This window comes from Pleurodeles waltl, chromosome 3_1 (genome assembly GCF_031143425.1).
Source record: "Pleurodeles waltl isolate 20211129_DDA chromosome 3_1, aPleWal1.hap1.20221129, whole genome shotgun sequence".
Classification (NCBI taxonomy): domain Eukaryota; kingdom Metazoa; phylum Chordata; class Amphibia; order Caudata; family Salamandridae; genus Pleurodeles; species Pleurodeles waltl.
In genome coordinates this window covers 1,617,379,446-1,617,392,632 of record NC_090440.1, presented here as the reverse complement: position 1 = coordinate 1,617,392,632, position 13,187 = coordinate 1,617,379,446, and the positions used below count along the sequence as shown (strand labels likewise).

The 13,187-nt window shown below is 43.7% G+C and overlaps 1 protein-coding gene across 9 annotated transcripts in view; it reads left to right on the top strand.

Annotated features, from left to right (window-relative positions):
- Nucleotides 1–13,187, top strand: part of LOC138285393 (uncharacterized) — a 99,563-nt gene that overhangs the window by 24,038 nt on the left and 62,338 nt on the right. The window contains exon 3 of one of the 9 annotated variants that reach the window (XM_069225269.1): nt 7,852–7,972. The exons of the other annotated variants lie outside the window; for them this stretch is intronic. The gene's annotated coding sequence lies outside the window, so the exon portion shown is untranslated. The remainder of the gene's footprint in view (nt 1–7,851; nt 7,973–13,187) is intronic. 9 annotated transcript variants of the gene reach the window in all.

Here is a 13,187-nt window from a genome sequence, read left to right as displayed (position 1 = left end):
TGGCCGTGTTGCTTTTTTTATTTACTTTTGTTTTATTTTGGGGTGGGGCATTTAAAGTAAAATAAACGTTCCAACACCACCCACCCCTATTTATTTTGTTGAATGTTGTGCAGCACCTATAGCGGTCAGTGAGATGAGAGGATTACCTTGTTTTTCAATGTGCCCAAGTTCAGCTCACAATTATTTTATTATTTTTATTGAAGCCAGCTAGAACAAATCCAATAATATTTTTTTTTAGAAAAAAATAAAATTCACGTTACAAAAACTTACACATCTCTTAAGAAACCACTCCATAATAAGACTGTCCTGAGGGTGGAACTTTTAAGTGTAACATTGAGATTTTTTTTTCTTTGTATAGTGCTGAGATGGTAAAATGCAAAAAGTATGGCCTACTAGGGCAGGCAAGCAATAGACAATCTTTAGTCCTCAAACATATCATAAAAGAACATGAGGCCATAGGTCTTTTGAAATTTGTTATAGAGACTTTCCTTTCCATTAAAACTTTCATCACAATGCAATATAAACCACATTTTCACATTATGCTTTTCTACAGTAGAGGCCCCCTTTAATTTCCATAATTGTGCAATATTCAGCTTTGGTACTAGAGACCCCATAAACAATAAGGGGCAGTTTTAGAGCTTGGCAGGAGGCCTGCCTGCTGGTTATACTGGTCATTTGAGGCTATGGTGTCTGCTTCCCTGGCTAAACATTGCTCGCTACCCTTTGAGTTCCTTGCCAGGCAGGCTGGGATTGCTGTGGTTTCTTTGTAGCTGCAAGCATGGCAGCTCCATTGAAGGTACTTAAGCTTTGATAAGGGGGGCACAAAGATAGATCTGCCCATTCGGCATGTTTTTGTCAATAACAAACTCTCAAAGCTCGAGACAATTTATTGGAAAAGAAATTGGCACTGACATTTTGGGAGTTTTCTTCCACATGTGGGGTAATTTCTTTTGCTTCCTGTTTGGGACACAAGGCTTTGCCCTCTTGTTGCAAACAGAAAAATAACAGCTGAATGAACAGCCTATGTAGCGTGGACATTTTAATGTATATTGATTGATGGCCCAGCTGCTAATAGATCATCGGTGAAAGGTTTCAGCTCGGTGAGCCAGTTTTGGATCCGTTATCAGAAACCTTGAACTTCCATAACTCCAAATAGAGAAGGGGAACCACAGGTTTGGCAGACATCCCACATCCAGCAAGCACTAGATGAAGTCCTAAGTTTTGGGATTCTCTGGAGATTCCTAAAGATTCCACCCATCCACTGTTAAGGACATTTTTTTATTATCAACAGAGGTTTTAACACTGTGGATCCTGCTGGGACTTTCGCTCATTACTGCACCAGTTTGAAAAAATCACCAAAATATGAGCTATATATACAACTTTCCTTTTTAGATGTTTAACAGTAGATTTTCTTATGTGCCCTTGTTTTGTTTGTAGTCTTCAGAAAGTTATTGTGATGAAACCCATGTTGGCTCTGTATCCAGATTTATTAAGCTGGCAATGTATAGACATTAATTATATTGATTTTAGCATTTATTCACTTGACCTGTGCTTAAATTAGAGAGTCAGTGTACAAAACTGTGATGGATGGAATGCTTGAATTCATCTCAGCCACTGAGAATTACTCGTGCCGCATCCCAATCCATCATTTTATTGCACACCATGCCACCTCAGTTTTGACTTAGCTACATACAAATTAGTATTGACCCTCCTCCAATTGGAACAGTCAAGCCCGGTCTGTGAAGCCAGGTCCTCCCTGAACCAGAACACAAGCAATCCAGGACCAGTTTCACCCTAGTTAGGGGCTCATCCGCCAGGTGCAGCTTAGTTCCAGTTATACAGTGTGCATAGGACCCATTTCAGGGCTTACCTGTCCCACTTAGGGTGACAAAATAAGTATACAAAACAGGGATGGATGGAATGCTTGAATTAATCTCAGCTGCTGGTAATCACTCATCCCAATCCATCATTATTTTGCACACCATGCCACTTTAGTTTGGACACAACTACACACAAATAAGTCTTGACCCAGCTGTAATAGGAACAGTCCAGCCTAAGCTGACAAGCTAGGCCTTTACTGAATGGGAATACAAGCACCCCAGAACCGATTGACCTCTAGTTATGGGCTCATCAGCTCTGTACAGTTTGGTTCCAGTGATATAGTGTGTATGGGACCCTAGGAAGTTTGGTCCCTTGCATGGGGACTCCTATTGACCTCAGTTGGATCTGTTGCTGTTGCTGGCACTAGGCCCAACCACACAAGTGGTGCAGCATTTCTACCCGGCAGAACTGGGGCAATGGTGGTGGTAGGAATTTTCATCGGATTTGCGGATTCCAAATGTTTTCATCACAGAAATGTGAGGGAAATATCTATTTTTAGTCAATGTGTGAGCTTTGCAAAGCATTGTGGGTAAGACAATGGTGTGGGGTACATGCGCAGCACACCACCCTGGTCTGCCCCAGATATTTAGTTTTCAGAACTGTCTGGTAGGTTTTTCCAGGTGGCAGCTGATCCAATCCCAAAAACTACAGCTGTTCACCATTGCAAGTGGAATAATACTGGAAGTTAGCTAAATTTTCCAGGCCCATTTGTAAAAGCAACACCGAAAATAATCAAATGTCCTCTTGCTTGTCATTGGGATGAGATGCTTTAGTCCACAGGGGAGCTGAAAGATTGATAAGATTTTAGGGGTGGGGGTTGGGGCCTGATTTTTAGTCCAGGAAAGACCCACACCATCATTTTATTAAAAATATATACTGCTGCCATTCAGTGAGATTTTTGTCCCCCCTCCATGTGCCAAGGTGGGGTCAATTACACCATCTTCCCCTAGGAGGGCAAAATACTGTTTCCCCATTTTTATGGGGATGGGTGAATGGCCATGCCCATGCAGGGCAGCCTCCACTCCTATTCTTAAAACAAAAAAGTCAATGCTGGTGTCTAGTGGGCTTTCTGTCCCCTGGGGGGACAGATGGGGATAAATGTTCCCATCTGCCCCCTATGCCGGGCAGAAAGACATTTTTGCTTTCTTCTGGGGGGGCATGGTCCTACCCCTACAATAAAAAAATAAAAAAATCCCTGGTATCCGGGGCAGATAGGGGTAATTGTCCCATCTGTGCCCCAGGGGGCATTTGGCGCCAAAAGACTGTGGCGGTCATTCTGACCCTGGCGGTCTTTGACCGCCAGGGCGGAGGACCGCGGGAGCACCGCCGACAGGCCGGCGGTGCTCCAATGGGGATTCCGACCGCGGCGGTAAAGCCGCGGTCGGACCGGCACCACTGGCGGGCTCCCGCCAGTGTACCGCCGCCCCATTGAATCCTCCACGGCGGCGCAGCTTGCTGCACCGCCGCGGGGATTCCGACCCCCCCTACCGCCATCCAGATCCCGGCGGTCCGACCGCCGGGATCCGGATGGCGGTAGGGGGGGTCGCGGGGCCCCTGCTGTGCCCATGCCACTGGCATGGGCATTGCAGGGGCCCCCGTAAGAGGGCCCCTACATGTATTTCACTGTCTGCTGCGCAGACAGTGAAATACGCGACGGGTGCAACTGCACCCGTCGCACAGCTTCCACTCCGCCGGCTCGATTCCGAGCCGGCTTCATCGTGGAAGCCTCTTTCCCGCTGGGCTGGCGGGCGGTCTGAAGGCGACTGCCCGCCAGCCCAGCGGGAAAGTCAGAATTACCGCCGCGGTCTTTCGACCGCGGAACGGTAACCTGACGGCGGGACTTTGGCGGGCGGCCTCCGCTGCCCGCCAAGGTCAGAATGAGGGCCTGTTTCTCTTGTTTTGGGGGGGAGGGGGGTTCAGGCGCATGGCCATGCACATCCTGGGTAGCCACCACCCCTACAATTAAAAAAAAAGATAATCCCTGATGTCTGGTGTGCCTTCTGCCCCACTCTTGGAAGAAAATGGGGGTAGTTATCCTTATTTGCCACCCCAGAGGGGGCAGAGAGAGTGTTTCCATTTTTTGAAGGGCATGGCCATTTTCATACTGGGCAGCCCCCACCCCTACAAATCTACCATCCAGGGGGACAAAAAGACTGTATACTTTACATTTTTTAGGAGGGAGCACAAGCCTTTGGTCAAGGGGCTGCTTCCCCTCCCTGGTGTCTAGTGGGTGGATTTCTGCTTGGGGATCGCCCTCCTACAGCAATCCCCAAGCAGAGATCCATCAGCAAAAGATGCCGTTAGAAAGGTGAGATTCTCCCCTTTCCAGTGATACCTCTCCCATCTGAATCAGTGACTGGGCTGAGATAACCCCCCCAAGCACCAATGCATTGAAAGTGAAATGAGCCTATTGGCTTGGAATTGGCTTGAAATGAAGTCAGCGCCCCATGCTCACCAATTGTCATTTCAAACTAAAATACAGAAATAGCCTTGGGAGCTGGGGAAGATCTTTCCCTGTTGCTGAGGCTATTTTCTGTGTCAGAAAACCTGTCTTGTCTGCCAGGACGGCTCAGAGCCATCCTCAGCACATGCAAACTGTGACTGAGGATGGCTCAGAGCCATCCTCAGCAGACAAGGTGTTGAGGACCTTAAGACTGTCTCGAGCACCTGGAAGCAGGGTCACCTTTATTAGATTACCCATAACAGTTTCCATTAGCGGATTACTTGAAGACCACTCTTCACCTAAATAAATTGGAAATTTGACATCCTTAACTTACTTTCTTGGTCCCCACCTGTTAGGTGCAACTTTACTCTAATAGCCCTATGTCTCTACCTCTGAAAATAGTTGAATTTGATTGTAGACATTCTAGTAGGGGTGGGCAGCGAGCTAGCAGAGCCATTGGACTTATTGGCGCTCCGCTTGGAGCACGGAGTCCAATTAAAAACTCTGCTAGCCCCACTAGCAGAGTAGAGCTCACCGCATGCGCACTGCAGCCTAGTTATGGGCCACACAGCGCAAGCACAGACAGTCTGCTCTTGTGTTGTGTGGCACATAACTGGCACTGCAGTGTGCACTACTCATGTGATGTGGCTGGAGCTGCTCGTCTGCAGCTCCAGAACGGATTTTGGGCACAAGGGGCAGAGGAAGGCAGAGAGCCAGGCTGTGACGCTGGCAACAACGACTCCCTGGAAGAACCCAGGTAAGTCCTTGTTTTTTCTTTAATGTGCACACTGGTGCACAAGAGGCCTGAAAAGACATCTTTCACTGCCTATGGCCCTGGGCTTAATTCAGGCCAGGGGCGTAGGCTGTGAAAGCTGCAGTTTCGGGCCTCTTGTGCACCGGCCTGCCCATGCCTCTTCTGCACCGGCCTGCCCCGTGTGCCCTTCACACAGGACAGACGGTGCACAAGAGGCCTGAAAACTGCAGCTTTCATGGGCTTCCTGTCCTGGCCTGAATGCACCCAATCTCAGAGGCGCTAAGGAGGGCCAACCCTGCTTAGTGCTTTTGAGCTTTCATGGCAGGGCAGGCGACAATCCACTGCTTGCAGTTGTTTACTAACCATGCAGAATTCCATGAAATAAAGCTCCCCGAGCTCAGCTAGCTCCACTTATCCCTACTTTCTACTCCACTTCCTGAAATCTTTCCGAAAATTCCTCCATCCAAGCTCTCATGTTTAAGTCTTGACTTTAGTTTTGTCTCCTTTCTTCTGAGCTTCTCATGCATTTGGTTTAGCTTTTGCACTTCTGAAAGGTAAACAATTAATGGCTTTTTTGTCCGCAGTGGTAACCGAGCAAGATTGCCTTCTGCCTCTTTCTTGTTACAGACTTTACATCACTCATAATATGGCCAATCTGCTTTCAACACAGACCGGGTTTTCTGGTTTTGGATACATGGATTTCATATTCAGCACCTTCTGATTCTACTAAAGAGAAGGAATCATAACAGTCACTCTTGATATGGCTACCCAGCTTTCAACGCAAACACGGCCTGCTGGTTTCAGCCAGATCATTTTCGGATTCAGCACCTTACAATTCTACTAGAAACACACACAGTCAGACACGCACACCCACATTCAAACATACAGCCATACCCACAGCCATACATGCACCAATTCCCATACACACCACACCCCCGCAAGCATACACGCACCCACACACCCCCTCTACATACACACACCCCCATGCACGCACACAACACACCCCCCTCCCCCTCCCCTAACGGACGATCGACTTACCTGGTCCGTCGATCCTCCAGGAGGGGACGGGAGCCATGGGGGCAGCTCCGCCGACGCCACACCGCCAACAGAACACCGCCACGGCGAATCACAGGACGTGATTCACTGGGCGGTGTTCTGTTGGCGTGGCGGTGGAGGTGGAGCAGCCTCCACTTCCCCGCCGCCCACAAGTATGGCTGTTGGCGGCTCTCCATCGGAATAATGACGGAGAGCAGTCAACAGTCATAATACGCCGAGCGGCAAACCGCCTGCACAGGCGGTCTTCCGCACGGCGGTCCCTCAGCAGTCTTGCAAAAAGACCGCCGAGGTCGTAATGACCCCCTTATTCTTTTAAAATTCGTAACTTGACTTGTGTATGTTGCATTTTTGTCATTTTGGTCTTGGTTTATTTAGATAAATATTCTCTATTTTTCTAAACCTGTGTTGTGTCATTTTGTAGTGTTTTCACTGAGTTACTGTGTGTGTTGGTACAAATACTTTACACATTGCTTCTGACTTAAGCCTGCCTGCCTATGCCAAGCTACCACGGGGGTGAGTAGGGATTAACTGAGTGTGATTCTCCTTTACCCTGACTAGAGTGAGGATCCTTGCTTAGACAGGTGGTAACCTGACTGCCAACCAAAGACCCCATTTCTAACAATCTCCGATATATTTTTATGTGGATTCTGCAGGTCTGTTAATTGCATTATCTTGGTCTCTTGTTCTGATCTCTCAACTGTTGCCAAGTGCCCCAATAATGCCAGAGTACTGTCTGTGTTAGCTGAAGTAGCATCACTTACCTCTGACCTCCTTGTGTCTCATGCTTGTAAGGTCCTGAAAATATACGGATGTTGTCATTTCAAATCTGCCTGTCCACTACCTTTGAGTCTTTACATAACTTCACCCTCATCATTAAGCAGCCCCGCCCGTTTACCTGTAATGTTCTATATGCAATGGAGGACACTCAGAGATTTCCCCCTTTCCCAGTCTGCTTAACCATCTTGTGAGCCCGTGTTTTGCTCCTTGTAAATTGACTTTAAAGTGACATAGCCATGTGCCCCTTTTTCAAAGGCCTCCACATTTTACATTTTTCAATTTCAGGGTAAGTTCAAGGTGCCTGCCTGCTAACGCAACATGGGCCTTAAGTTGTCTTTTCTGCTGTTGCCCTACCCTTTGTTGTACTACTAGCCTCCAGAAATCTTATATCCACTGGCAGGGATTCACTCTCTAATCACATATTGTAAAAGAAGCAGGGACGAAGGAGCCAGTTTTCCGTCCTGGCCCCAGTTTCGAACTCCCGGCTCTGTTGCTGCAAAAGAGCACATTGGAAAACCTGCACACATTTCCTTCAGAAGAAGAGGGAAGCAATGTGAATCAGTTTTATTTTTCCTTTATTTAGATAATTTGGCAAAGCAAACAGTGCGCAAAACTGCAGGTTATTTGAGTTTCAACAGAGCAAGGAATTGTTAAGAAAAACAGGAAACGGAGGGGACAAAAGGAAAGAGAGGAGTTTGGACAATGAAGATCAAAGCCTTATCAATCATTAGTGCAGCAAATGTAGCAACACTGAAACCCAAGCGTTTGTGGCTGTCCTTGCACCCCATCGTAGCTGCTCTTTACTTACCAACATTATGTCTCGCTCATTTTCATTTTCTGCATTAGAGAACATGTCACTGTTCCTTCACAACTGATGGGTTTGGGGGCCAGAGAAAGGACCACGTTGACCCTTTGCTTTCCTTATCCCACATCTCTCTAGAACACTCAAGAAGATCTCCATCAAAATACTTTGTTATAACATTGTAAATCTACCAAGCATACCTTGTATGCCTACTCGTAGAATGTCTCCCTTTGCTCTTCGACATCTGCTTGGCATTATTGTAAGTAAATATATAAATATATTTTTGGGCTATATATCATTTAACAATGTATAACCTTACTGTTATGATTTGTGTTTTGCGATTTTCTGTGCTTGGTAGATGCACAAGTGCAATACTCTGAACTTGCAGGTCCTGTGTGCATTCAGGGGAAGGAAAGGCTGGTTGAGCCCTGACACTATGTATAAAGTGGCTTCGCTGGGTGCACTGCACAAGACACTCCAGGAATCCAGGAAACTACATCTCCTATGAAGCAACAGACCTCTCACAATGTTTACAAAAGGCAGCATAGGTCCATTGTGAGTCAGTTTGTAACATGATAGGAAATCAAGATACATTATTGCAGCACCCAGGAACTTGGTACCAGAACTCTTGGAAAGCCTTGGAGTGTGTTAATGTTTTGGAAGCTTGTTTGAATTCTATGCTGAATACAGACAAGTATTCTGAGCCGTCCTGTAATATGGAAAGACACTTCTATTGCCAAAGTACTGTTTCAAAGATAACCTTTAAACAGTATCATTCATGTTTGTTTTGGGCGTTTTGCTCAATCTTTTGAAGAAAGAAAGGGGAAGATCCTCATTTCTTTATAAATTTGTTTCTCATAATGCATTCATCATATTAGGGTAGTGAAATGAGTTTAGGAAAGTGATTATTTATTATTAATGTGAAATGTGTAACTCTGATTAATTATGTTACAGTTTAAGAAACCAACCGTGAACTAGAGAGTGTGTTCTCACAAACAGAAGATAGTTAGTTTTATCAGAGAATGGAGTAAGATAAATGAAAACTCTTAGAAAATGGTTACATAGTTAATATGTATGAGTCATGTTGGCTATGTTTTTCATCCGTTTCAATAGCATTTTGTATATAAGAATAGCATATTGAAATTACTAAACTAAATTAGTAATTGCTACACGGTAACGCTACAAATTGTATTACATTTGTAGAAAGAAATAATCTGTATTCTATAATTTTCCTGTCTCATGTGAGAAAACATGGAAGTTGTTTGACATTCACAATGTCTTTCAATGAATAATGGAATAATGGATGAAGTTTAAACTAGGGTCATCATGATGTGTAGTTCATTACTACATTTAATTATTTTGTTGGCCTAGGGAGAAGAAAGCATCAATTTTCTAGCAAGGTTTACTAAGTGAAGTTAAGATGTTCTGGCACATATTGGTAGATCTTCCTACTAAGTTTGCAGAGCTTGTGGCTGTTTTACAAGGGCACTTTGAGGTACGTACAAGAGCGCTTCTGTAGTACTCTTGTGTACTCTCACATGCCTTTCAGAATCCACCCCAAAATATCCGAAAAGGAAATATTTAAGTCATATTCCTATATAATTAGTGTAAATAGAATGACAGTGCCCTCTTCGAACTTTTACTAATAGAGAGGGAAACATTTTGTAGCCATTTTGAAAAGGAATGTAGGGGTACCTAAAGGAGCACTCTTCTTATACTACTTCCTGTACTTATATATTAATATGGATATCCACCTCAGAGTGGTACAGTTAGACTCTTGATTAGATGCACGCCATTCAGAGAAAACAAGAGCAGAGTATTAGTAACTGGTAGTACATCTAAATTTGGAAGAGGGTACATATTTGAACTTTCTGTACCTTTGCAACTGGTCACTTATTAAAGGGTCGATTTCAAATGAAGAAAGTGAAAGAAGACGTTCTCAGAATTTGTGTATGTAATGAGGAAGGACTGATTATTTTGTAAAAGGTTGTCAAAGTAAATCTAAAATATTGATGGATCAAACATTCGTAATATCAAGCACAGGAAATCAATAGTGACAAAAAATGAGTAATCAATAATGAAAGTAGCTACTCTGAATATGTAGTTTAAGCCAGTTCTGGAAAGGGAAGTGAATGCTATTTATCCCATAGTGGCCCATATGACTGTACCAATGAAAATGACTTTGTTGATTGTTTGAGGACTTTTAGATGTAGGAGTTTAAGGAAACTATATGAACATTGAGTTTCTGCAATCTCCACAAATACCTGTGACTAAGAAAAATGTTCCTGACAATGTTAAGTTAGTTGATGGTTCCAATTGTGTCCTCAGGGCCAGAACAGTTCCACATGTATGTAATTTCTTTGACTTGTTTTAGAAACTGATCCGAAAGAATTGTGTTGCAACTTCATATATGCGCCTCAGTTTAATATTTTTGGTAATTGAGAAAACGTTGTTTCCCATGAAGCCATAAAACTCTCACAATGTTCACAATGTTTCGGAATGGTGCTGGTCATTTTGTAGTTATCATGTCTAAGCTCCCATTCGTCCAGAACATCCTTGCTAGGCAATCAAAATATATTGTTACTGCAGCTAGGACCTTGTTACTAGGGGTGGGCAGAACATGGGGCATTTCACTCTGGGTAATTCTGCAGAGTTACATAAAAGCTCTGAGATTCCATGTAGTTCCTCCAACAGGCAGAAAATATGCAGCTCAGGCTACAATTTAGCCTAGGTAATTTGAACAGTGCTGAAGAATCAGCACAAACAGGTCCTTGCTTTGCACAAGAGCACACAGCCATTCGAGTTGATTTTGCTGCTGCCTGCGTAGAAAATCCACTTGAGCAGCAGCAAATCTTCTCGGGAGGCAGCCCTCTGTCCACTACTGCCCATTTTAGAAAATCACACCAAATCTTGCTCCCCAGCTTGCATTTCTTGGAGTCTCACAGGAGACAAAATCCACCACAAGGAGATTGGCAGAATTCGGCTTTTACTCTGCGTTAAAGAGTACAATTGACTGACCAAACTTTTGCCAATTCTGCGGGCTGAACTAAACAATCTGCCCACCCCTACTTGTTACAAGAAATAAGAGAATACCTCTGAGATTATTTGTTAACATTTTGGAAGCTTGTTTGAAATTCAGCTGAACATAGTGAAGACTTCTTAGGAATCCAATCAATGTTGAATTAATTAATAACTTTTTTGAAGCACCAGGTGCTGCATCCTTTCACTATGGACCGCAGAGAAACGAGGGTACTAGTTAGAGCTAAAGAATCATGTTTCTAGTTTCTTGCAAAATAAAGATTCTGGGTGACTAGGGAGTATGTTACAGTATTTTGCCTCTAGGTAGGCAAAAGAGTGTCCACCCAATCTAGAGCACATAACTTGAGAGATTGCCAAAAGCTGACCCATGAGGATCTGAGAAACCTGTTAAAGTACTGTTTCAGACATAACTGTGTAAACCCACATGTTCTTTTGTACATTTTTGCTTAATCTACATGAGGAAAGGAAGGATCCTTATTTCTTTAGAAGTCTTTTCATACTTTTCTCATGATGGTTTTCCTGCATGTAGTTAGTGATATGAGAAAAGAGATGCGATTACCTGGCATTAGGGCTAGCTATAGAATTATGATCAATGTTACATATTAAGTAAACCATCTTGAATTCCAAGAAAGGATTAAAAGAGAAAATCGTATGACCTTGATAATATGCTCATGATTTATGTTTCAATTTTAGAAATGTTAGTGCTTACCTAGAATACAGAGACTCTGAAGCAGAGATACATTCTAAACGTATTTCATTTGTTTTAGTAAGTGCAAGATGCAGCAGTGCATTGATAAAGTACTAAGGATATTTATCCAGCCTTTAGGTATCTGTTATGACCTAGGAGACATCATAACCCAGGAGAGTGGTGCTTAAAATGAGGATATCCTGTGTCTTTTTTATTTTTTATTCTTTTTCTATACTCCTCTGGTTGGCTGGCGATTCAGAGAAGTATGTAAAAATTCACCATGCCCTTTGAGTTTGGAATTCAAGTTAGTGCATTCTGATGCTTGCACTTGAGAAATTAACATGTTCTCCTTTGTGTATATTCCTTTCTGGACCAAATGTTACTGCACTCATTTCTTTCCTTTGAAAGTAGTTGTCTGTAGAGATTCCTGCCCCCAACATTTGCCAAAAAAAGGCATATTTCATAGCTAAGCATGGACAAGGGAGAACATTACTATTCTCCATGCCTGTCTCATCTGCAAACTTAGTCTCAAGTAATTATTTACAAAATATGTAAAGTTTATTTTTTTCACCCTAGGACAACCAGTGGCCAGAGTCCCTACGTTTTGAGCCTGGTGATCAATTTTAGATCTTTGCCCTAATCTAAAAAATGTGTTACCCACCATTTAGATAGGCAGATCAGGAATTTCTTGTGTCATTCAGCCTTAGAGGCATCTCAAATTAAACAATTGAGAGGATTGGAGACAGGCAGCGTTATTCCCTCGCTGGTCGAATCTTTTGTAGTGATACTGAAACCCACCTGAAGTCTTCCTTATTGGAATCTGGTGTGAAACAACCAAAGTTGTCAGCTGGTATGGAGATCAATGACTTGCTGAGGTGAGTAAGGGAGAGGCTGCATCCCAGATTAAAAGGTGCAGCAACATGCTATATGACATTTAGAGGAAGCCCCTGTGTTCCTGTTATGTTGTGCAAGAGGGAGTGTGGCTGGGCCCTGGATGCTGACACTTGACAACTTTTACTGTGGAAGTGTAGAGCAAATGTTTTTCCAGATGATTAGTGGGGATATATCTGGAGCCGCTGCATCTCAAATCACCTGATGTGGGCAAGAGACACAAGAGGCTCCACTGAGTGGAGCAGTACACCATTGCCTCTTATTTGGGGCGTCATTACTGCATGACAGAGAATAACAGAGAAGATGAGCTGACATAGTTGCTTGTTGGTAGAGAAATCCTCAAGGGGAGAGAAGCATGATTTATTTTTTGCCACAACCCAGACAGAAGACAGGTGTGGTAGAAGAGGAGTTTGGAAATCGAGCAATGAGCAAGTTTATGCAAGGCCATAAAGGGGCCATGGAGGTGGTAGAGATAATAGTTAAGGAACTGGACATGATGGAGTCATAAACTGCAGCCACTGAGTCACATCTAGAGACAATGGAAAATAAGGTGGCTGTGGTGCAGATTGCAACAACAAGAGTGGAGGTCTAAATGTGAAATACATAGGGGTGCACCTCTGTTGTGGAAAGATTTCCACCAAGATGCAACTGAATCATTGCAGTAATATAAAACATGAATTGAGGCATGTAAAAACATGAAACCAGAAGTATAAATATGGTCTCTTGTTCATCCCTCTGAAAGTTGCCAAGGATGTATCTCTGCGAATGCAGGCCTTTTTTGTAAATGCTTGATACATGCAGAGCAAGCAGGTCCTACACTTGTGATAAGAAATTACATACTCCCTTCAAGAATATC